Genomic DNA, 20,241 nt, shown 5'->3' on the forward strand with positions numbered 1-20,241 from the left:
CCAGGACGCGTCACAGCTCAACGCAAGAGCTCCTGGGTTTCGAAGGCTCTTGCAGCAAGTCTTCACAAAGCAGCAGGGAGCGCCGTTCCAGATTGGAAACTTGAGACTGGATGTCCAGAAAAGCAAGACGTCAGAAGCGAAACCTTTTTCCTGCAGGGTGTGGCATACCATCCGCTTGCTCATTGCGACAGAGGTGGCACTAATGAAGGAAGAGGTCAACGTTACGTTCTTCTTTAAAATGCAAGGCCAGGAAAAGTGGCAGCGGTGGGATTTGAACCCACGCCTCCGAAGAGACTGGAGCCTTAATCCAGCGCCTTAGACCGCTCTGCCACGCTACCTCCCTGCTAGTCGCCGAAAGCGGAACTTGACCCGTTGCCCGGCCCGCTTTAGTGCTTTGCCTTTTCTCCTTGGAAAGTCTGGAGACAGGCAGTGGAAGGGCAGGCAAACTGTCAGGTGCGCAGAGGAGGGGAGACCATGAGGCAAGGTGGGAGATGGGGGCAAGAAGTGAGAAAAAAACTAATCGCAAGCTAGGGCAGGATTCGGAAAGTGAAGCCGAAAAGGGGCTTAGCATGCAGCCCAGGGGTTTCTTTGACTGTCCTAAGCCCACAGGGACTTTGCCGTCCTCAGCTCATGAGACTTGAGATGGGTAGCTTGATTTGCTGAGGAAATGCGGGATGACAGATTCAACTCTGGAGTCAAACATAGCCCGGAACTATCGCCTTAAACTGAGTTTTAAGCCTGGTGCCGATAAAAAGAAAGAAATTAGCCTTAGATCGGGCAAGCCGTTTGACGGGGGAAAATGAGACCCCCTAGGCCATCTAGGTGGTCGCTGGATGCTGTGCAGACATCAGCAGCTGTTCATTTCATGCCCTCACGTCTCCTCGTTAGTATAGTGGTCAGTATCCCCGCCTGTCACGCGGGAGACCGGGGTTCAATTCCCCGACGGGGAGGTTAAACCTTTTCTGGATTTTTTTTAGTTCTTGACAAATATTCTTGAAGATTAGGCTGAGTCAAGTAGGGAATGGGTGCCAAGAACTGACTCTTTAAGAAAAAAGCACCGGCAACGCTAGTCATCGTACAATATTTGTGCACAATTGCTTACATTAGGCGGCCGGTCCACTTTATTGAGTCCCCCTCAGCACCATTTAGTGCTCCTGTTGTCTGCGAAGTCCAAATTGTAACCCTGAATCAGTTCCTCTTCTGACCCTTTGTATCATGTTACATGACGAGTAATGATCACCTGTTAGCTTTATCCCTAATTATAACTCTCACTCTTTCCCTGCATCTAACCCTAGCTCTAATCCCATCATTAACCTCGGTCCGGGCACACGCGTGAACCCTTACTCTCATCTCAGCCTCTCCTGGTGATACATCACACCTGGGATCGTTTGCTCCCTGTGGGCTGTGGGAAATTTGCTACCAGCACGCCCTGGAAGTGGGGCTCATTCCGCTGCAACGGGAGGTCTTCCCAGGACGCGTCACAGCTCAACGCAAGAGCTCCTGGGTTTCGAAGGCTCTTGCAGCAAGCCTTCACAAAGCAGCAGGGAGCGCCGTTCCAGATGGGAAACTTGAGACTGGATGTCCAGAAAAGCAAGACGTCAGAAGCGAAACCTTTTTCCTGCAGGGTGTGGCATACCATCCGCTTGCTCATTGCGACAGAGGTGGCACTAATGAAGGAAGAGGTCAACGTTACGTTCTTCTTTAAAATGCAAGGCCAGGAAAAGTGGCAGCGGTGGGATTTGAACCCACGCCTCCGAAGAGACTGGAGCCTTAATCCAGCGCCTTAGACCGCTCGGCCACGCTACCTCCCTGCTAGTCGCCGAAAGCGGAACTTGACCCGTTGCCCGGCCCGCTTTAGTGCTTTGCCTTTTCTCCTTGGAAAGTCTGGAGACAGGCAGTGGAAGGGCAGGCAAACTGTCAGGTGCGCAGAGGAGGGGAGACCATGAGGCAAGGTGGGAGATGGGGGCAAGAAGTGAGAAAAAAACTAATCGCAAGCTAGGGCAGGATTCGGAAAGTGAAGCCGAAAAGGGGCTTAGCATGCAGCCCAGGGGTTTCTTTGACTGTCCTAAGCCCACAGGGACTTTGCCGTCCTCAGCTCATGAGACTTGAGATGGGTAGCTTGATTTGCTGAGGAAATGCGGGATGACAGATTCAACTCTGGAGTCAAACATAGCCCGGAACTATCGCCTTAAACTGAGTTTTAAGCCTGGTGCCGATAAAAAGAAAGAAATTAGCCTTAGATCGGGCAAGCCGTTTGACGGGGGAAAATGAGACCCCCTAGGCCATCTAGGTGGTCGCTGGATGCTGTGCAGACATCAGCAGCTGTTCATTTCATGCCCTCACGTCTCCTCGTTAGTATAGTGGTCAGTATCCCCGCCTGTCACGCGGGAGACCGGGGTTCAATTCCCCGACGGGGAGGTTAAACCTTTTCTGGATTTTTTTTAGTTCTTGACAAATATTCTTGAAGATTAGGCTGAGTCAAGTAGGGAATGGGTGCCAAGAACTGACTCTTTAAGAAAAAAGCACCGGCAACGCTAGTCATCGTACAATATTTGTGCACAATTGCTTACATTAGGCGGCCGGTCCACTTTATTGAGTCCCCCTCAGCACCATTTAGTGCTCCTGTTGTCTGCGAAGTCCAAATTGTAACCCTGAATCAGTTCCTCTTCTGACCCTTTGTATCATGTTACATGACGAGTAATGATCACCTGTTAGCTTTATCCCTAATTATAACTCTCACTCTTTCCCTGCATCTAACCCTAGCTCTAATCCCATCATTAACCTCGGTCCGGGCACACGCGTGAACCCTTACTCTCATCTCAGCCTCTCCTGGTGATACATCACACCTGGGATCGTTTGCTCCCTGTGGGCTGTGGGAAATTTGCTACCAGCACGCCCTGGAAGTGGGGCTCATTCCGCTGCAACGGGAGGTCTTCCCAGGACGCGTCACAGCTCAACGCAAGAGCTCCTGGGTTTCGAAGGCTCTTGCAGCAAGCCTTCACAAAGCAGCAGGGAGCGCCGTTCCAGATGGGAAACTTGAGACTGGATGTCCAGAAAAGCAAGACGTCAGAAGCGAAACCTTTTTCCTGCAGGGTGTGGCATACCATCCGCTTGCTCATTGCGACAGAGCTGGCACTAATGAAGGAAGAGGTCAACGTTACGTTCTTCTTTAAAATGCAAGGCCAGGAAAAGTGGCAGCGGTGGGATTTGAACCCACGCCTCCGAAGAGACTGGAGCCTTAATCCAGCACCTTAGACCGCTCGGCCACGCTACCTCCCTGCTAGTCGCCGAAAGCGGAACTTGACCCGTTGCCCGGCCCGCTTTAGTGCTTTGCCTTTTCTCCTTGGAAAGTCTGGAGACAGGCAGTGGAAGGGCAGGCAAACTGTCAGGTGCGCAGAGGAGGGGAGACCATGAGGCAAGGTGGGAGTTGGGGGCAAGAAGTGAGAAAAAAACTAATCGCAAGCTAGGGCAGGATTCGGAAAGTGAAGCCGAAAAGGGGCTTAGCATGCAGCCCAGGGGTTTCTTTGACTGTCCTAAGCCCACAGGGACTTTGCCGTCCTCAGCTCATGAGACTTGAGATGGGTAGCTTGATTTGCTGAGGAAATGCGGGATGACAGATTCAACTCTGGAGTCAAACATAGCCCGGAACTATCGCCTTAAACTGAGTTTTAAGCCTGGTGCCGATAAAAAGAAAGAAATTAGCCTTAGATCGGGCAAGCCATTTGACGGGGGAAAATGAGACCCCCTAGGCCATCTAGGTGGTCGCTGGATGCTGTGCAGACATCAGCAGCTGTTCATTTCATGCCCTCACGTCTCCTCGTTAGTATAGTGGTCAGTATCCCCGCCTGTCACGGGGTTCAATTCCCCGACGGGGAGGTTAAACCTTTTCTGGATTTTTTTTAGTTCTTGACAAATATTCTTGAAGATTAGGCTGAGTCAAGTAGGGAATGGGTGCCAAGAACTGACTCTTTAAGAAAAAAGCACCGGCAACGCTAGTCATCGTACAATATTTGTGCACAATTGCTTACATTAGGCGGCCGGTCCACTTTATTGAGTCCCCCTCAGCACCATTTAGTGCTCCTGTTGTCTGCGAAGTCCAAATTGTAACCCTGAATCAGTTCCTCTTCTGACCCTTTGTATCATGTTACATGACGAGTAATGATCACCTGTTAGCTTTATCCCTAATTATAACTCTCACTCTTTCCCTGCATCTAACCCTAGCTCTAATCCCATCATTAACCTCGGTCCGGGCACACGCGTGAACCCTTACTCTCATCTCAGCCTCTCCTGGTGATACATCACACCTGGGATCGTTTGCTCCCTGTGGGCTGTGGGAAATTTGCTACCAGCACGCCCTGGAAGTGGGGCTCATTCCGCTGCAACGGGAGGTCTTCCCAGGACGCGTCACAGCTCAACGCAAGAGCTCCTGGGTTTCGAAGGCTCTTGCAGCAAGTCTTCACAAAGCAGCAGGGAGCGCCGTTCCAGATGGGAAACTTGAGACTGGATGTCCAGAAAAGCAAGACGTCAGAAGCGAAACCTTTTTCCTGCAGGGTGTGGCATACCATCCGCTTGCTCATTGCGACAGAGGTGGCACTAATGAAGGAAGAGGTCAACGTTACGTTCTTCTTTAAAATGCAAGGCCAGGAAAAGTGGCAGCGGTGGGATTTGAACCCACGCCTCCGAAGAGACTGGAGCCTTAATCCAGCGCCTTAGACCGCTCGGCCACGCTACCTCCCTGCTAGTCGCCGAAAGCGGAACTTGACCCGTTGCCCGGCCCGCTTTAGTGCTTTGCCTTTTCTCCTTGGAAAGTCTGGAGACAGGCAGTGGAAGGGCAGGCAAACTGTCAGGTGCGCAGAGGAGGGGAGACCATGAGGCAAGGTGGGAGATGGGGGCAAGAAGTGAGGAAAAAACTAATCGCAAGCTAGGGCAGGATTCGGAAAGTGAAGCCGAAAAGGGGCTTAGCATGCAGCCCAGGGGTTTCTTTGACTGTCCTAAGCCCACAGGGACTTTGCCGTCCTCAGCTCATGAGACTTGAGATGGGTAGCTTGATTTGCTGAGGAAATGCGGGATGACAGATTCAACTCTGGAGTCAAACATAGCCCGGAACTATCGCCTTAAACTGAGTTTTAAGCCTGGTGCCGATAAAAAGAAAGAAATTAGCCTTAGATCGGGCAAGCCGTTTGACGGGGGAAAATGAGACCCCCTAGGCCATCTAGGTGGTCGCTGGATGCTGTGCAGACATCAGCAGCTGTTCATTTCATGCCCTCACGTCTCCTCGTTAGTATAGTGGTCAGTATCCCCGCCTGTCACGCGGGAGACCGGGGAGGTTAAACCTTTTCTGGATTTTTTTTAGTTCTTGACAAATATTCTTGAAGATTAGGCTGAGTCAAGTAGGGAATGGGTGCCAAGAACTGACTCTTTAAGAAAAAAGCACCGGCAACGCTAGTCATCGTACAATATTTGTGCACAATTGCTTACATTAGGCGGCCGGTCCACTTTATTGAGTCCCCCTCAGCACCATTTAGTGCTCCTGTTGTCTGCGAAGTCCAAATTGTAACCCTGAATCAGTTCCTCTTCTGACCCTTTGTATCATGTTACATGACGAGTAATGATCACCTGTTAGCTTTATCCCTAATTATAACTCTCACTCTTTCCCTGCATCTAACCCTAGCTCTAATCCCATCATTAACCTCGGTCCGGGCACACGCGTGAACCCTTACTCTCATCTCAGCCTCTCCTGGTGATACATCACACCTGGGATCGTTTGCTCCCTGTGGGCTGTGGGAAATTTGCTACCAGCACGCCCTGGAAGTGGGGCTCATTCCGCTGCAACGGGAGGTCTTCCCAGGACGCGTCACAGCTCAACGCAAGAGCTCCTGGGTTTCGAAGGCTCTTGCAGCAAGCCTTCACAAAGCAGCAGGGAGCGCCGTTCCAGATGGGAAACTTGAGACTGGATGTCCAGAAAAGCAAGACGTCAGAAGCGAAACCTTTTTCCTGCAGGGTGTGGCATACCATCCGCTTGCTCATTGCGACAGAGCTGGCACTAATGAAGGAAGAGGTCAACGTTACGTTCTTCTTTAAAATGCAAGGCCAGGAAAAGTGGCAGCGGTGGGATTTGAACCCACGCCTCCGAAGAGACTGGAGCCTTAATCCAGCGCCTTAGACCGCTCGGCCACGCTACCTCCCTGCTAGTCGCCGAAAGCGGAACTTGACCCGTTGCCCGGCCCGCTTTAGTGCTTTGCCTTTTCTCCTTGGAAAGTCTGGAGACAGGCAGTGGAAGGGCAGGCAAACTGTCAGGTGCGCAGAGGAGGGGAGACCATGAGGCAAGGTGGGAGATGGGGGCAAGAAGTGAGAAAAAAACTAATCGCAAGCTAGGGCAGGATTCGGAAAGTGAAGCCGAAAAGGGGCTTAGCATGCAGCCCAGGGGTTTCTTTGACTGTCCTAAGCCCACAGGGACTTTGCCGTCCTCAGCTCATGAGACTTGAGATGGGTAGCTTGATTTGCTGAGGAAATGCGGGATGACAGATTCAACTCTGGAGTCAAACATAGCCCGGAACTATCGCCTTAAACTGAGTTTTAAGCCTGGTGCCGATAAAAAGAAAGAAATTAGCCTTAGATCGGGCAAGCCGTTTGACGGGGGAAAATGAGACCCCCTAGGCCATCTAGGTGGTCGCTGGATGCTGTGCAGACATCAGCAGCTGTTCATTTCATGCCCTCACGTCTCCTCGTTAGTATAGTGGTCAGTATCCCCGCCTGTCACGCGGGAGACCGGGGAGGTTAAACCTTTTCTGGATTTTTTTTAGTTCTTGACAAATATTCTTGAAGATTAGGCTGAGTCAAGTAGGGAATGGGTGCCAAGAACTGACTCTTTAAGAAAAAAGCACCGGCAACGCTAGTCATCGTACAATATTTGTGCACAATTGCTTACATTAGGCGGCCGGTCCACTTTATTGAGTCCCCCTCAGCACCATTTAGTGCTCCTGTTGTCTGCGAAGTCCAAATTGTAACCCTGAATCAGTTCCTCTTCTGACCCTTTGTATCATGTTACATGACGAGTAATGATCACCTGTTAGCTTTATCCCTAATTATAACTCTCACTCTTTCCCTGCATCTAACCCTAGCTCTAATCCCATCATTAACCTCGGTCCGGGCACACGCGTGAACCCTTACTCTCATCTCAGCCTCTCCTGGTGATACATCACACCTGGGATCGTTTGCTCCCTGTGGGCTGTGGGAAATTTGCTACCAGCACGCCCTGGAAGTGGGGCTCATTCCGCTACAACGGGAGGTCTTCCCAGGACGCGTCACAGCTCAACGCAAGAGCTCCTGGGTTTCGAAGGCTCTTGCAGCAAGCCTTCACAAAGCAGCAGGGAGCGCCGTTCCAGATGGGAAACTTGAGACTGGATGTCCAGAAAAGCAAGACGTCAGAAGCGAAACCTTTTTCCTGCAGGGTGTGGCATACCATCCGCTTGCTCATTGCGACAGAGCTGGCACTAATGAAGGAAGAGGTCAACGTTACGTTCTTCTTTAAAATGCAAGGCCAGGAAAAGTGGCAGCGGTGGGATTTGAACCCACGCCTCCGAAGAGACTGGAGCCTTAATCCAGCACCTTAGACCGCTCGGCCACGCTACCTCCCTGCTAGTCGCCGAAAGCGGAACTTGACCCGTTGCCCGGCCCGCTTTAGTGCTTTGCCTTTTCTCCTTGGAAAGTCTGGAGACAGGCAGTGGAAGGGCAGGCAAACTGTCAGGTGCGCAGAGGAGGGGAGACCATGAGGCAAGGTGGGAGTTGGGGGCAAGAAGTGAGAAAAAAACTAATCGCAAGCTAGGGCAGGATTCGGAAAGTGAAGCCGAAAAGGGGCTTAGCATGCAGCCCAGGGGTTTCTTTGACTGTCCTAAGCCCACAGGGACTTTGCCGTCCTCAGCTCATGAGACTTGAGATGGGTAGCTTGATTTGCTGAGGAAATGCGGGATGACAGATTCAACTCTGGAGTCAAACATAGCCCGGAACTATCGCCTTAAACTGAGTTTTAAGCCTGGTGCCGATAAAAAGAAAGAAATTAGCCTTAGATCGGGCAAGCCGTTTGACGGGGGAAAATGAGACCCCCTAGGCCATCTAGGTGGTCGCTGGATGCTGTGCAGACATCAGCAGCTGTTCATTTCATGCCCTCACGTCTCCTCGTTAGTATAGTGGTCAGTATCCCCGCCTGTCACGCGGGAGACCGGGGAGGTTAAACCTTTTCTGGATTTTTTTTAGTTCTTGACAAATATTCTTGAAGATTAGGCTGAGTCAAGTAGGGAATGGGTGCCAAGAACTGACTCTTTAAGAAAAAAGCACCGGCAACGCTAGTCATCGTACAATATTTGTGCACAATTGCTTACATTAGGCGGCCGGTCCACTTTATTGAGTCCCCCTCAGCACCATTTAGTGCTCCTGTTGTCTGCGAAGTCCAAATTGTAACCCTGAATCAGTTCCTCTTCTGACCCTTTGTATCATGTTACATGACGAGTAATGATCACCTGTTAGCTTTATCCCTAATTATAACTCTCACTCTTTCCCTGCATCTAACCCTAGCTCTAATCCCATCATTAACCTCGGTCCGGGCACACGCGTGAACCCTTACTCTCATCTCAGCCTCTCCTGGTGATACATCACACCTGGGATCGTTTGCTCCCTGTGGGCTGTGGGAAATTTGCTACCAGCACGCCCTGGAAGTGGGGCTCATTCCGCTGCAACGGGAGGTCTTCCCAGGACGCGTCACAGCTCAACGCAAGAGCTCCTGGGTTTCGAAGGCTCTTGCAGCAAGCCTTCACAAAGCAGCAGGGAGCGCCGTTCCAGATGGGAAACTTGAGACTGGATGTCCAGAAAAGCAAGACGTCAGAAGCGAAACCTTATTCCTGCAGGGTGTGGCATACCATCCGCTTGCTCATTGCGACAGAGGTGGCACTAATGAAGGAAGAGGTCAACGTTACGTTCTTCTTTAAAATGCAAGGCCAGGAAAAGTGGCAGCGGTGGGATTTGAACCCACGCCTCCGAAGAGACTGGAGCCTTAATCCAGCGCCTTAGACCGCTCGGCCACGCTACCTCCCTGCTAGTCGCCGAAAGCGGAACTTGACCCGTTGCCCGGCCCGCTTTAGTGCTTTGCCTTTTCTCCTTGGAAAGTCTGGAGACAGGCAGTGGAAGGGCAGGCAAACTGTCAGGTGCGCAGAGGAGGGGAGACCATGAGGCAAGGTGGGAGATGGGGGCAAGAAGTGAGAAAAAAACTAATCGCAAGCTAGGGCAGGATTCGGAAAGTGAAGCCGAAAAGGGGCTTAGCATGCAGCCCAGGGGTTTCTTTGACTGTCCTAAGCCCACAGGGACTTTGCCGTCCTCAGCTCATGAGACTTGAGATGGGTAGCTTGATTTGCTGAGGAAATGCGGGATGACAGATTCAACTCTGGAGTCAAACATAGCCCGGAACTATCGCCTTAAACTGAGTTTTAAGCCTGGTGCCGATAAAAAGAAAGAAATTAGCCTTAGATCGGGCAAGCCGTTTGACGGGGGAAAATGAGACCCCCTAGGCCATCTAGGTGGTCGCTGGATGCTGTGCAGACATCAGCAGCTGTTCATTTCATGCCCTCACGTCTCCTCGTTAGTATAGTGGTCAGTATCCCCGCCTGTCACGCGGGAGACCGGGGTTCAATTCCCCGACGGGGAGGTTAAACCTTTTCTGGATTTTTTTTAGTTCTTGACAAATATTCTTGAAGATTAGGCTGAGTCAAGTAGGGAATGGGTGCCAAGAACTGACTCTTTAAGAAAAAAGCACCGGCAACGCTAGTCATCGTACAATATTTGTGCACAATTGCTTACATTAGGCGGCCGGTCCACTTTATTGAGTCCCCCTCAGCACCATTTAGTGCTCCTGTTGTCTGCGAAGTCCAAATTGTAACCCTGAATCAGTTCCTCTTCTGACCCTTTGTATCATGTTACATGACGAGTAATGATCACCTGTTAGCTTTATCCCTAATTATAACTCTCACTCTTTCCCTGCATCTAACCCTAGCTCTAATCCCATCATTAACCTCGGTCCGGGCACACGCGTGAACCCTTACTCTCATCTCAGCCTCTCCTGGTGATACATCACACCTGGGATCGTTTGCTCCCTGTGGGCTGTGGGAAATTTGCTACCAGCACGCCCTGGAAGTGGGGCTCATTCCGCTGCAACGGGAGGTCTTCCCAGGACGCGTCACAGCTCAACGCAAGAGCTCCTGGGTTTCGAAGGCTCTTGCAGCAAGCCTTCACAAAGCAGCAGGGAGCGCCGTTCCAGATGGGAAACTTGAGACTGGATGTCCAGAAAAGCAAGACGTCAGAAGCGAAACCTTTTTCCTGCAGGGTGTGGCATACCATCCGCTTGCTCATTGCGACAGAGCTGGCACTAATGAAGGAAGAGGTCAACGTTACGTTCTTCTTTAAAATGCAAGGCCAGGAAAAGTGGCAGCGGTGGGATTTGAACCCACGCCTCCGAAGAGACTGGAGCCTTAATCCAGCACCTTAGACCGCTCGGCCACGCTACCTCCCTGCTAGTCGCCGAAAGCGGAACTTGACCCGTTGCCCGGCCCGCTTTAGTGCTTTGCCTTTTCTCCTTGGAAAGTCTGGAGACAGGCAGTGGAAGGGCAGGCAAACTGTCAGGTGCGCAGAGGAGGGGAGACCATGAGGCAAGGTGGGAGTTGGGGGCAAGAAGTGAGAAAAAAACTAATCGCAAGCTAGGGCAGGATTCGGAAAGTGAAGCCGAAAAGGGGCTTAGCATGCAGCCCAGGGGTTTCTTTGACTGTCCTAAGCCCACAGGGACTTTGCCGTCCTCAGCTCATGAGACTTGAGATGGGTAGCTTGATTTGCTGAGGAAATGCGGGATGACAGATTCAACTCTGGAGTCAAACATAGCCCGGAACTATCGCCTTAAACTGAGTTTTAAGCCTGGTGCCGATAAAAAGAAAGAAATTAGCCTTAGATCGGGCAAGCCGTTTGACGGGGGAAAATGAGACCCCCTAGGCCATCTAGGTGGTCGCTGGATGCTGTGCAGACATCAGCAGCTGTTCATTTCATGCCCTCACGTCTCCTCGTTAGTATAGTGGTCAGTATCCCCGCCTGTCACGCGGGAGACCGGGGAGGTTAAACCTTTTCTGGATTTTTTTTAGTTCTTGACAAATATTCTTGAAGATTAGGCTGAGTCAAGTAGGGAATGGGTGCCAAGAACTGACTCTTTAAGAAAAAAGCACCGGCAACGCTAGTCATCGTACAATATTTGTGCACAATTGCTTACATTAGGCGGCCGGTCCACTTTATTGAGTCCCCCTCAGCACCATTTAGTGCTCCTGTTGTCTGCGAAGTCCAAATTGTAACCCTGAATCAGTTCCTCTTCTGACCCTTTGTATCATGTTACATGACGAGTAATGATCACCTGTTAGCTTTATCCCTAATTATAACTCTCACTCTTTCCCTGCATCTAACCCTAGCTCTAATCCCATCATTAACCTCGGTCCGGGCACACGCGTGAACCCTTACTCTCATCTCAGCCTCTCCTGGTGATACATCACACCTGGGATCGTTTGCTCCCTGTGGGCTGTGGGAAATTTGCTACCAGCACGCCCTGGAAGTGGGGCTCATTCCGCTGCAACGGGAGGTCTTCCCAGGACGCGTCACAGCTCAACGCAAGAGCTCCTGGGTTTCGAAGGCTCTTGCAGCAAGCCTTCACAAAGCAGCAGGGAGCGCCGTTCCAGATGGGAAACTTGAGACTGGATGTCCAGAAAAGCAAGACGTCAGAAGCGAAACCTTTTTCCTGCAGGGTGTGGCATACCATCCGCTTGCTCATTGCGACAGAGCTGGCACTAATGAAGGAAGAGGTCAACGTTACGTTCTTCTTTAAAATGCAAGGCCAGGAAAAGTGGCAGCGGTGGGATTTGAACCCACGCCTCCGAAGAGACTGGAGCCTTAATCCAGCGCCTTAGACCGCTCGGCCACGCTACCTCCCTGCTAGTCGCCGAAAGCGGAACTTGACCCGTTGCCCGGCCCGCTTTAGTGCTTTGCCTTTTCTCCTTGGAAAGTCTGGAGACAGGCAGTGGAAGGGCAGGCAAACTGTCAGGTGCGCAGAGGAGGGGAGACCATGAGGCAAGGTGGGAGTTGGGGGCAAGAAGTGAGAAAAAAACTAATCGCAAGCTAGGGCAGGATTCGGAAAGTGAAGCCGAAAAGGGGCTTAGCATGCAGCCCAGGGGTTTCTTTGACTGTCCTAAGCCCACAGGGACTTTGCCGTCCTCAGCTCATGAGACTTGAGATGGGTAGCTTGATTTGCTGAGGAAATGCGGGATGACAGATTCAACTCTGGAGTCAAACATAGCCCGGAACTATCGCCTTAAACTGAGTTTTAAGCCTGGTGCCGATAAAAAGAAAGAAATTAGCCTTAGATCGGGCAAGCCGTTTGACGGGGGAAAATGAGACCCCCTAGGCCATCTAGGTGGTCGCTGGATGCTGTGCAGACATCAGCAGCTGTTCATTTCATGCCCTCACGTCTCCTCGTTAGTATAGTGGTCAGTATCCCCGCCTGTCACGCGGGAGACCGGGGAGGTTAAACCTTTTCTGGATTTTTTTTAGTTCTTGACAAATATTCTTGAAGATTAGGCTGAGTCAAGTAGGGAATGGGTGCCAAGAACTGACTCTTTAAGAAAAAAGCACCGGCAACGCTAGTCATCGTACAATATTTGTGCACAATTGCTTACATTAGGCGGCCGGTCCACTTTATTGAGTCCCCCTCAGCACCATTTAGTGCTCCTGTTGTCTGCGAAGTCCAAATTGTAACCCTGAATCAGTTCCTCTTCTGACCCTTTGTATCATGTTACATGACGAGTAATGATCACCTGTTAGCTTTATCCCTAATTATAACTCTCACTCTTTCCCTGCATCTAACCCTAGCTCTAATCCCATCATTAACCTCGGTCCGGGCACACGCGTGAACCCTTACTCTCATCTCAGCCTCTCCTGGTGATACATCACACCTGGGATCGTTTGCTCCCTGTGGGCTGTGGGAAATTTGCTACCAGCACGCCCTGGAAGTGGGGCTCATTCCGCTGCAACGGGAGGTCTTCCCAGGACGCGTCACAGCTCAACGCAAGAGCTCCTGGGTTTCGAAGGCTCTTGCAGCAAGCCTTCACAAAGCAGCAGGGAGCGCCGTTCCAGATGGGAAACTTGAGACTGGATGTCCAGAAAAGCAAGACGTCAGAAGCGAAACCTTTTTCCTGCAGGGTGTGGCATACCATCCGCTTGCTCATTGCGACAGAGCTGGCACTAATGAAGGAAGAGGTCAACGTTACGTTCTTCTTTAAAATGCAAGGCCAGGAAAAGTGGCAGCGGTGGGATTTGAACCCACGCCTCCGAAGAGACTGGAGCCTTAATCCAGCGCCTTAGACCGCTCGGCCACGCTACCTCCCTGCTAGTCGCCGAAAGCGGAACTTGACCCGTTGCCCGGCCCGCTTTAGTGCTTTGCCTTTTCTCCTTGGAAAGTCTGGAGACAGGCAGTGGAAGGGCAGGCAAACTGTCAGGTGCGCAGAGGAGGGGAGACCATGAGGCAAGGTGGGAGTTGGGGGCAAGAAGTGAGAAAAAAACTAATCGCAAGCTAGGGCAGGATTCGGAAAGTGAAGCCGAAAAGGGGCTTAGCATGCAGCCCAGGGGTTTCTTTGACTGTCCTAAGCCCACAGGGACTTTGCCGTCCTCAGCTCATGAGACTTGAGATGGGTAGCTTGATTTGCTGAGGAAATGCGGGATGACAGATTCAACTCTGGAGTCAAACATAGCCCGGAACTATCGCCTTAAACTGAGTTTTAAGCCTGGTGCCGATAAAAAGAAAGAAATTAGCCTTAGATCGGGCAAGCCGTTTGACGGGGGAAAATGAGACCCCCTAGGCCATCTAGGTGGTCGCTGGATGCTGTGCAGACATCAGCAGCTGTTCATTTCATGCCCTCACGTCTCCTCGTTAGTATAGTGGTCAGTATCCCCGCCTGTCACGCGGGAGACCGGGGTCCCCGACGGGGAGGTTAAACCTTTTCTGGATTTTTTTTAGTTCTTGACAAATATTCTTGAAGATTAGGCTGAGTCAAGTAGGGAATGGGTGCCAAGAACTGACTCTTTAAGAAAAAAGCACCGGCAACGCTAGTCATCGTACAATATTTGTGCACAATTGCTTACATTAGGCGGCCGGTCCACTTTATTGAGTCCCCCTCAGCACCATTTAGTGCTCCTGTTGTCTGCGAAGTCCAAATTGTAACCCTGAATCAGTTCCTCTTCTGACCCTTTGTATCATGTTACATGACGAGTAATGATCACCTGTTAGCTTTATCCCTAATTATAACTCTCACTCTTTCCCTGCATCTAACCCTAGCTCTAATCCCATCATTAACCTCGGTCCGGGCACACGCGTGAACCCTTACTCTCATCTCAGCCTCTCCTGGTGATACATCACACCTGGGATCGTTTGCTCCCTGTGGGCTGTGGGAAATTTGCTACCAGCACGCCCTGGAAGTGGGGCTCATTCCGCTGCAACGGGAGGTCTTCCCAGGACGCGTCACAGCTCAACGCAAGAGCTCCTGGGTTTCGAAGGCTCTTGCAGCAAGTCTTCACAAAGCAGCAGGGAGCGCCGTTCCAGATTGGAAACTTGAGACTGGATGTCCAGAAAAGCAAGACGTCAGAAGCGAAACCTTTTTCCTGCAGGGTGTGGCATACCATCCGCTTGCTCATTGCGACAGAGGTGGCACTAATGAAGGAAGAGGTCAACGTTACGTTCTTCTTTAAAATGCAAGGCCAGGAAAAGTGGCAGCGGTGGGATTTGAACCCACGCCTCCGAAGAGACTGGAGCCTTAATCCAGCGCCTTAGACCGCTCGGCCACGCTACCTCCCTGCTAGTCGCCGAAAGCGGAACTTGACCCGTTGCCCGGCCCGCTTTAGTGCTTTGCCTTTTCTCCTTGGAAAGTCTGGAGACAGGCAGTGGAAGGGCAGGCAAACTGTCAGGTGCGCAGAGGAGGGGAGACCATGAGGCAAGGTGGGAGATGGGGGCAAGAAGTGAGAAAAAAACTAATCGCAAGCTAGGGCAGGATTCGGAAAGTGAAGCCGAAAAGGGGCTTAGCATGCAGCCCAGGGGTTTCTTTGACTGTCCTAAGCCCACAGGGACTTTGCCGTCCTCAGCTCATGAGACTTGAGATGGGTAGCTTGATTTGCTGAGGAAATGCGGGATGACAGATTCAACTCTGGAGTCAAACATAGCCCGGAACTATCGCCTTAAACTGAGTTTTAAGCCTGGTGCCGATAAAAAGAAAGAAATTAGCCTTAGATCGGGCAAGCCGTTTGACGGGGGAAAATGAGACCCCCTAGGCCATCTAGGTGGTCGCTGGATGCTGTGCAGACATCAGCAGCTGTTCATTTCATGCCCTCACGTCTCCTCGTTAGTATAGTGGTCAGTATCCCCGCCTGTCACGCGGGAGACCGGGGTTCAATTCCCCGACGGGGAGGTTAAACCTTTTCTGGATTTTTTTTAGTTCTTGACAAATATTCTTGAAGATTAGGCTGAGTCAAGTAGGGAATGGGTGCCAAGAACTGACTCTTTAAGAAAAAAGCACCGGCAACGCTAGTCATCGTACAATATTTGTGCACAATTGCTTACATTAGGCGGCCGGTCCACTTTATTGAGTCCCCCTCAGCACCATTTAGTGCTCCTGTTGTCTGCGAAGTCCAAATTGTAACCCTGAATCAGTTCCTCTTCTGACCCTTTGTATCATGTTACATGACGAGTAATGATCACCTGTTAGCTTTATCCCTAATTATAACTCTCACTCTTTCCCTGCATCTAACCCTAGCTCTAATCCCATCATTAACCTCGGTCCGGGCACACGCGTGAACCCTTACTCTCATCTCAGCCTCTCCTGGTGATACATCACACCTGGGATCGTTTGCTCCCTGTGGGCTGTGGGAAATTTGCTACCAGCACGCCCTGGAAGTGGGGCTCATTCCGCTGCAACGGGAGGTCTTCCCAGGACGCGTCACAGCTCAACGCAAGAGCTCCTGGGTTTCGAAGGCTCTTGCAGCAAGCCTTCACAAAGCAGCAGGGAGCGCCGTTCCAGATGGGAAACTTGAGACTGGATGTCCAGAAAAGCAAGACGTCAGAAGCGAAACCTTTTTCCTGCAGGGTGTGGCATACCATCCGCTTGCTCATTGCGACAGAGGTGGCACTAATGAAGGAAGAGGTCAACGTTACGTTCTTCTTTAAAATGCAAGGCCAGGAAAAGTGGCAGCGGTGGGATTTGAACCCACGCCTCCGAAGAGACTGGAGCCTTAATCCAGCGCCTTAGACCGCTCGGCCACGCTACCTCCCTGCTAGTCGCCGAAAGCGGAACTTGACCCGTTGCCCGGCCCGCTTTAGTGCTTTGCCTTTTCTCCTTGGAAAGTCTGGAGACAGGCAGTGGAAGGGCAGGCAAACTGTCAGGTGCGCAGAGGAGGGGAGACCATGAGGCAAGGTGGGAGATGGGGGCAAGAAGTGAGAAAAAAACTAATCGCAAGCTAGGGCAGGATTCGGAAAGTGAAGCCGAAAAGGGGCTTAGCATGCAGCCCAGGGGTTTCTTTGACTGTCCTAAGCCCACAGGGACTTTGCCGTCCTCAGCTCATGAGACTTGAGATGGGTAGCTTGATTTGCTGAGGAAATGCGGGATGACAGATTCAACTCTGGAGTCAAACATAGCCCGGAACTATCGCCTTAAACTGAGTTTTAAGCCTGGTGCCGATAAAAAGAAAGAAATTAGCCTTAGATCGGGCAAGCCGTTTGACGGGGGAAAATGAGACCCCCCTAGGCCAGCTAGGTGGTCGCTGGATGCTGTGCAGACATCAGCAGCTGTTCATTTCATGCCCTCACGTCTCCTCGTTAGTATAGTGGTCAGTATCCCCGCCTGTCACGCGGGAGACCGGGGTTCAATTCCCCGACGGGGAGGTTAAACCTTTTCTGGATTTTTTTTAGTTCTTGACAAATATTCTTGAAGATTAGGCTGAGTCAAGTAGGGAATGGGTGCCAAGAACTGACTCTTTAAGAAAAAAGCACCGGCAACGCTAGTCATCGTACAATATTTGTGCACAATTGCTTACATTAGGCGGCCGGTCCACTTTATTGAGTCCCCCTCAGCACCATTTAGTGCTCCTGTTGTCTGCGAAGTCCAAATTGTAACCCTGAATCAGTTCCTCTTCTGACCCTTTGTATCATGTTACATGACGAGTAATGATCACCTGTTAGCTTTATCCCTAATTATAACTCTCACTCTTTCCCTGCATCTAACCCTAGCTCTAATCCCATCATTAACCTCGGTCCGGGCACACGCGTGAACCCTTACTCTCATCTCAGCCTCTCCTGGTGATACATCACACCTGGGATCGTTTGCTCCCTGTGGGCTGTGGGAAATTTGCTACCAGCACGCCCTGGAAGTGGGGCTCATTCCGCTGCAACGGGAGGTCTTCCCAGGACGCGTCACAGCTCAACGCAAGAGCTCCTGGGTTTCGAAGGCTCTTGCAGCAAGCCTTCACAAAGCAGCAGGGAGCGCCGTTCCAGATGGGAAACTTGAGACTGGATGTCCAGAAAAGCAAGACGTCAGAAGCGAAACCTTTTTCCTGCAGGGTGTGGCATACCATCCGCTTGCTCATTGCGACAGAGCTGGCACTAATGAAGGAAGAGGTCAACGTTACGTTCTTCTTTAAAATGCAAGGCCAGGAAAAGTGGCAGCGGTGGGATTTGAACCCACGCCTCCGAAGAGACTGGAGCCTTAATCCAGCACCTTAGACCGCTCGGCCACGCTACCTCCCTGCTAGTCGCCGAAAGCGGAACTTGACCCGTTGCCCGGCCCGCTTTAGTGCTTTGCCTTTTCTCCTTGGAAAGTCTGGAGACAGGCAGTGGAAGGGCAGGCAAACTGTCAGGTGCGCAGAGGAGGGGAGACCATGAGGCAAGGTGGGAGTTGGGGGCAAGAAGTGAGAAAAAAACTAATCGCAAGCTAGGGCAGGATTCGGAAAGTGAAGCCGAAAAGGGGCTTAGCATGCAGCCCAGGGGTTTCTTTGACTGTCCTAAGCCCACAGGGACTTTGCCGTCCTCAGCTCATGAGACTTGAGATGGGTAGCTTGATTTGCTGAGGAAATGCGGGATGACAGATTCAACTCTGGAGTCAAACATAGCCCGGAACTATCGCCTTAAACTGAGTTTTAAGCCTGGTGCCGATAAAAAGAAAGAAATTAGCCTTAGATCGGGCAAGCCATTTGACGGGGGAAAATGAGACCCCCTAGGCCATCTAGGTGGTCGCTGGATGCTGTGCAGACATCAGCAGCTGTTCATTTCATGCCCTCACGTCTCCTCGTTAGTATAGTGGTCAGTATCCCCGCCTGTCACGGGGTTCAATTCCCCGACGGGGAGGTTAAACCTTTTCTGGATTTTTTTTAGTTCTTGACAAATATTCTTGAAGATTAGGCTGAGTCAAGTAGGGAATGGGTGCCAAGAACTGACTCTTTAAGAAAAAAGCACCGGCAACGCTAGTCATCGTACAATATTTGTGCACAATTGCTTACATTAGGCGGCCGGTCCACTTTATTGAGTCCCCCTCAGCACCATTTAGTGCTCCTGTTGTCTGCGAAGTCCAAATTGTAACCCTGAATCAGTTCCTCTTCTGACCCTTTGTATCATGTTACATGACGAGTAATGATCACCTGTTAGCTTTATCCCTAATTATAACTCTCACTCTTTCCCTGCATCTAACCCTAGCTCTAATCCCATCATTAACCTCGGTCCGGGCACACGCGTGAACCCTTACTCTCATCTCAGCCTCTCCTGGTGATACATCACACCTGGGATCGTTTGCTCCCTGTGGGCTGTGGGAAATTTGCTACCAGCACGCCCTGGAAGTGGGGCTCATTCCGCTGCAACGGGAGGTCTTCCCAGGACGCGTCACAGCTCAACGCAAGAGCTCCTGGGTTTCGAAGGCTCTTGCAGCAAGCCTTCACAAAGCAGCAGGGAGCGCCGTTCCAGATGGGAAACTTGAGACTGGATGTCCAGAAAAGCAAGACGTCAGAAGCGAAACCTTTTTCCTGCAGGGTGTGGCATACCATCCGCTTGCTCATTGCGACAGAGGTGGCACTAATGAAGGAAGAGGTCAACGTTACGTTCTTCTTTAAAATGCAAGGCCAGGAAAAGTGGCAGCGGTGGGATTTGAACCCACGCCTCCGAAGAGACTGGAGCCTTAATCCAGCACCTTAGACCGCTCGGCCACGCTACCTCCCTGCTAGTCGCCGAAAGCGGAACTTGACCCGTTGCCCGGCCCGCTTTAGTGCTTTGCCTTTTCTCCTTGGAAAGTCTGGAGACAGGCAGTGGAAGGGCAGGCAAACTGTCAGGTGCGCAGAGGAGGGGAGACCATGAGGCAAGGTGGGAGATGGGGGCAAGAAGTGAGAAAAAAACTAATCGCAAGCTAGGGCAGGATTCGGAAAGTGAAGCCGAAAAGGGGCTTAGCATGCAGCCCAGGGGTTTCTTTGACTGTCCTAAGCCCACAGGGACTTTGCCGTCCTCAGCTCATGAGACTTGAGATGGGTAGCTTGATTTGCTGAGGAAATGCGGGATGACAGATTCAACTCTGGAGTCAAACATAGCCCGGAACTATCGCCTTAAACTGAGTTTTAAGCCTGGTGCCGATAAAAAGAAAGAAATTAGCCTTAGATCGGGCAAGCCGTTTGACGGGGGAAAATGAGACCCCCTAGGCCATCTAGGTGGTCGCTGGATGCTGTGCAGACATCAGCAGCTGTTCATTTCATGCCCTCACGTCTCCTCGTTAGTATAGTGGTCAGTATCCCCGCCTGTCACGCGGGAGACCGGGGTTCAATTCCCCGACGGGGAGGTTAAACCTTTTCTGGATTTTTTTTAGTTCTTGACAAATATTCTTGAAGATTAGGCTGAGTCAAGTAGGGAATGGGTGCCAAGAACTGACTCTTTAAGAAAAAAGCACCGGCAACGCTAGTCATCGTACAATATTTGTGCACAATTGCTTACATTAGGCGGCCGGTCCACTTTATTGAGTCCCCCTCAGCACCATTTAGTGCTCCTGTTGTCTGCGAAGTCCAAATTGTAACCCTGAATCAGTTCCTCTTCTGACCCTTTGTATCATGTTACATGACGAGTAATGATCACCTGTTAGCTTTATCCCTAATTATAACTCTCAC

At 51.2% G+C, this 20,241-nt stretch overlaps 14 non-coding genes across 14 annotated transcripts; 6 read left to right on the top strand and 8 right to left on the bottom strand.

Annotated features, from left to right (window-relative positions):
* Positions 1-878: 878 nt before the first annotated feature.
* TRNAD-GUC (transfer RNA aspartic acid (anticodon GUC)) lies at positions 879-950 on the top strand. Its single transcript has one exon. It is a non-coding gene; the product is annotated as a tRNA-Asp (tRNA).
* A 774-nt stretch (positions 951-1,724) lies between these two features.
* On the bottom strand, positions 1,725-1,806 carry TRNAL-AAG (transfer RNA leucine (anticodon AAG)). The gene has a single exon. It is a non-coding gene; the product is annotated as a tRNA-Leu (tRNA).
* Positions 1,807-2,346: 540 nt separating this feature from the next.
* On the top strand, positions 2,347-2,418 carry TRNAD-GUC (transfer RNA aspartic acid (anticodon GUC)). Its single transcript has one exon. It is a non-coding gene; the product is annotated as a tRNA-Asp (tRNA).
* A 2,232-nt stretch (positions 2,419-4,650) lies between these two features.
* TRNAL-AAG (transfer RNA leucine (anticodon AAG)) lies at positions 4,651-4,732 on the bottom strand. The gene has a single exon. It is a non-coding gene; the product is annotated as a tRNA-Leu (tRNA).
* A 1,368-nt stretch (positions 4,733-6,100) lies between these two features.
* TRNAL-AAG (transfer RNA leucine (anticodon AAG)) lies at positions 6,101-6,182 on the bottom strand. The gene has a single exon. It is a non-coding gene; the product is annotated as a tRNA-Leu (tRNA).
* Positions 6,183-9,000: 2,818 nt separating this feature from the next.
* Positions 9,001-9,082, bottom strand: TRNAL-AAG (transfer RNA leucine (anticodon AAG)). The gene has a single exon. It is a non-coding gene; the product is annotated as a tRNA-Leu (tRNA).
* A 540-nt stretch (positions 9,083-9,622) lies between these two features.
* Positions 9,623-9,694, top strand: TRNAD-GUC (transfer RNA aspartic acid (anticodon GUC)). Its single transcript has one exon. It is a non-coding gene; the product is annotated as a tRNA-Asp (tRNA).
* Positions 9,695-11,918: 2,224 nt separating this feature from the next.
* Positions 11,919-12,000, bottom strand: TRNAL-AAG (transfer RNA leucine (anticodon AAG)). Its single transcript has one exon. It is a non-coding gene; the product is annotated as a tRNA-Leu (tRNA).
* Positions 12,001-13,368: 1,368 nt separating this feature from the next.
* TRNAL-AAG (transfer RNA leucine (anticodon AAG)) lies at positions 13,369-13,450 on the bottom strand. Its single transcript has one exon. It is a non-coding gene; the product is annotated as a tRNA-Leu (tRNA).
* Positions 13,451-14,830: 1,380 nt separating this feature from the next.
* On the bottom strand, positions 14,831-14,912 carry TRNAL-AAG (transfer RNA leucine (anticodon AAG)). Its single transcript has one exon. It is a non-coding gene; the product is annotated as a tRNA-Leu (tRNA).
* A 540-nt stretch (positions 14,913-15,452) lies between these two features.
* Positions 15,453-15,524, top strand: TRNAD-GUC (transfer RNA aspartic acid (anticodon GUC)). Its single transcript has one exon. It is a non-coding gene; the product is annotated as a tRNA-Asp (tRNA).
* Positions 15,525-16,298: 774 nt separating this feature from the next.
* On the bottom strand, positions 16,299-16,380 carry TRNAL-AAG (transfer RNA leucine (anticodon AAG)). Its single transcript has one exon. It is a non-coding gene; the product is annotated as a tRNA-Leu (tRNA).
* Positions 16,381-16,921: 541 nt separating this feature from the next.
* Positions 16,922-16,993, top strand: TRNAD-GUC (transfer RNA aspartic acid (anticodon GUC)). Its single transcript has one exon. It is a non-coding gene; the product is annotated as a tRNA-Asp (tRNA).
* Positions 16,994-19,847: 2,854 nt separating this feature from the next.
* Positions 19,848-19,919, top strand: TRNAD-GUC (transfer RNA aspartic acid (anticodon GUC)). The gene has a single exon. It is a non-coding gene; the product is annotated as a tRNA-Asp (tRNA).
* The last annotated feature ends 322 nt before the right edge of the window (positions 19,920-20,241 follow it).

Source organism: Ambystoma mexicanum, unplaced genomic scaffold (assembly GCF_040938575.1).
Source record: "Ambystoma mexicanum isolate Mex_15411 unplaced genomic scaffold, UKY_AmexF1_1 Mex_scaf89, whole genome shotgun sequence".
NCBI classification, from domain to species: Eukaryota; Metazoa; Chordata; class Amphibia; order Caudata; family Ambystomatidae; genus Ambystoma; species Ambystoma mexicanum.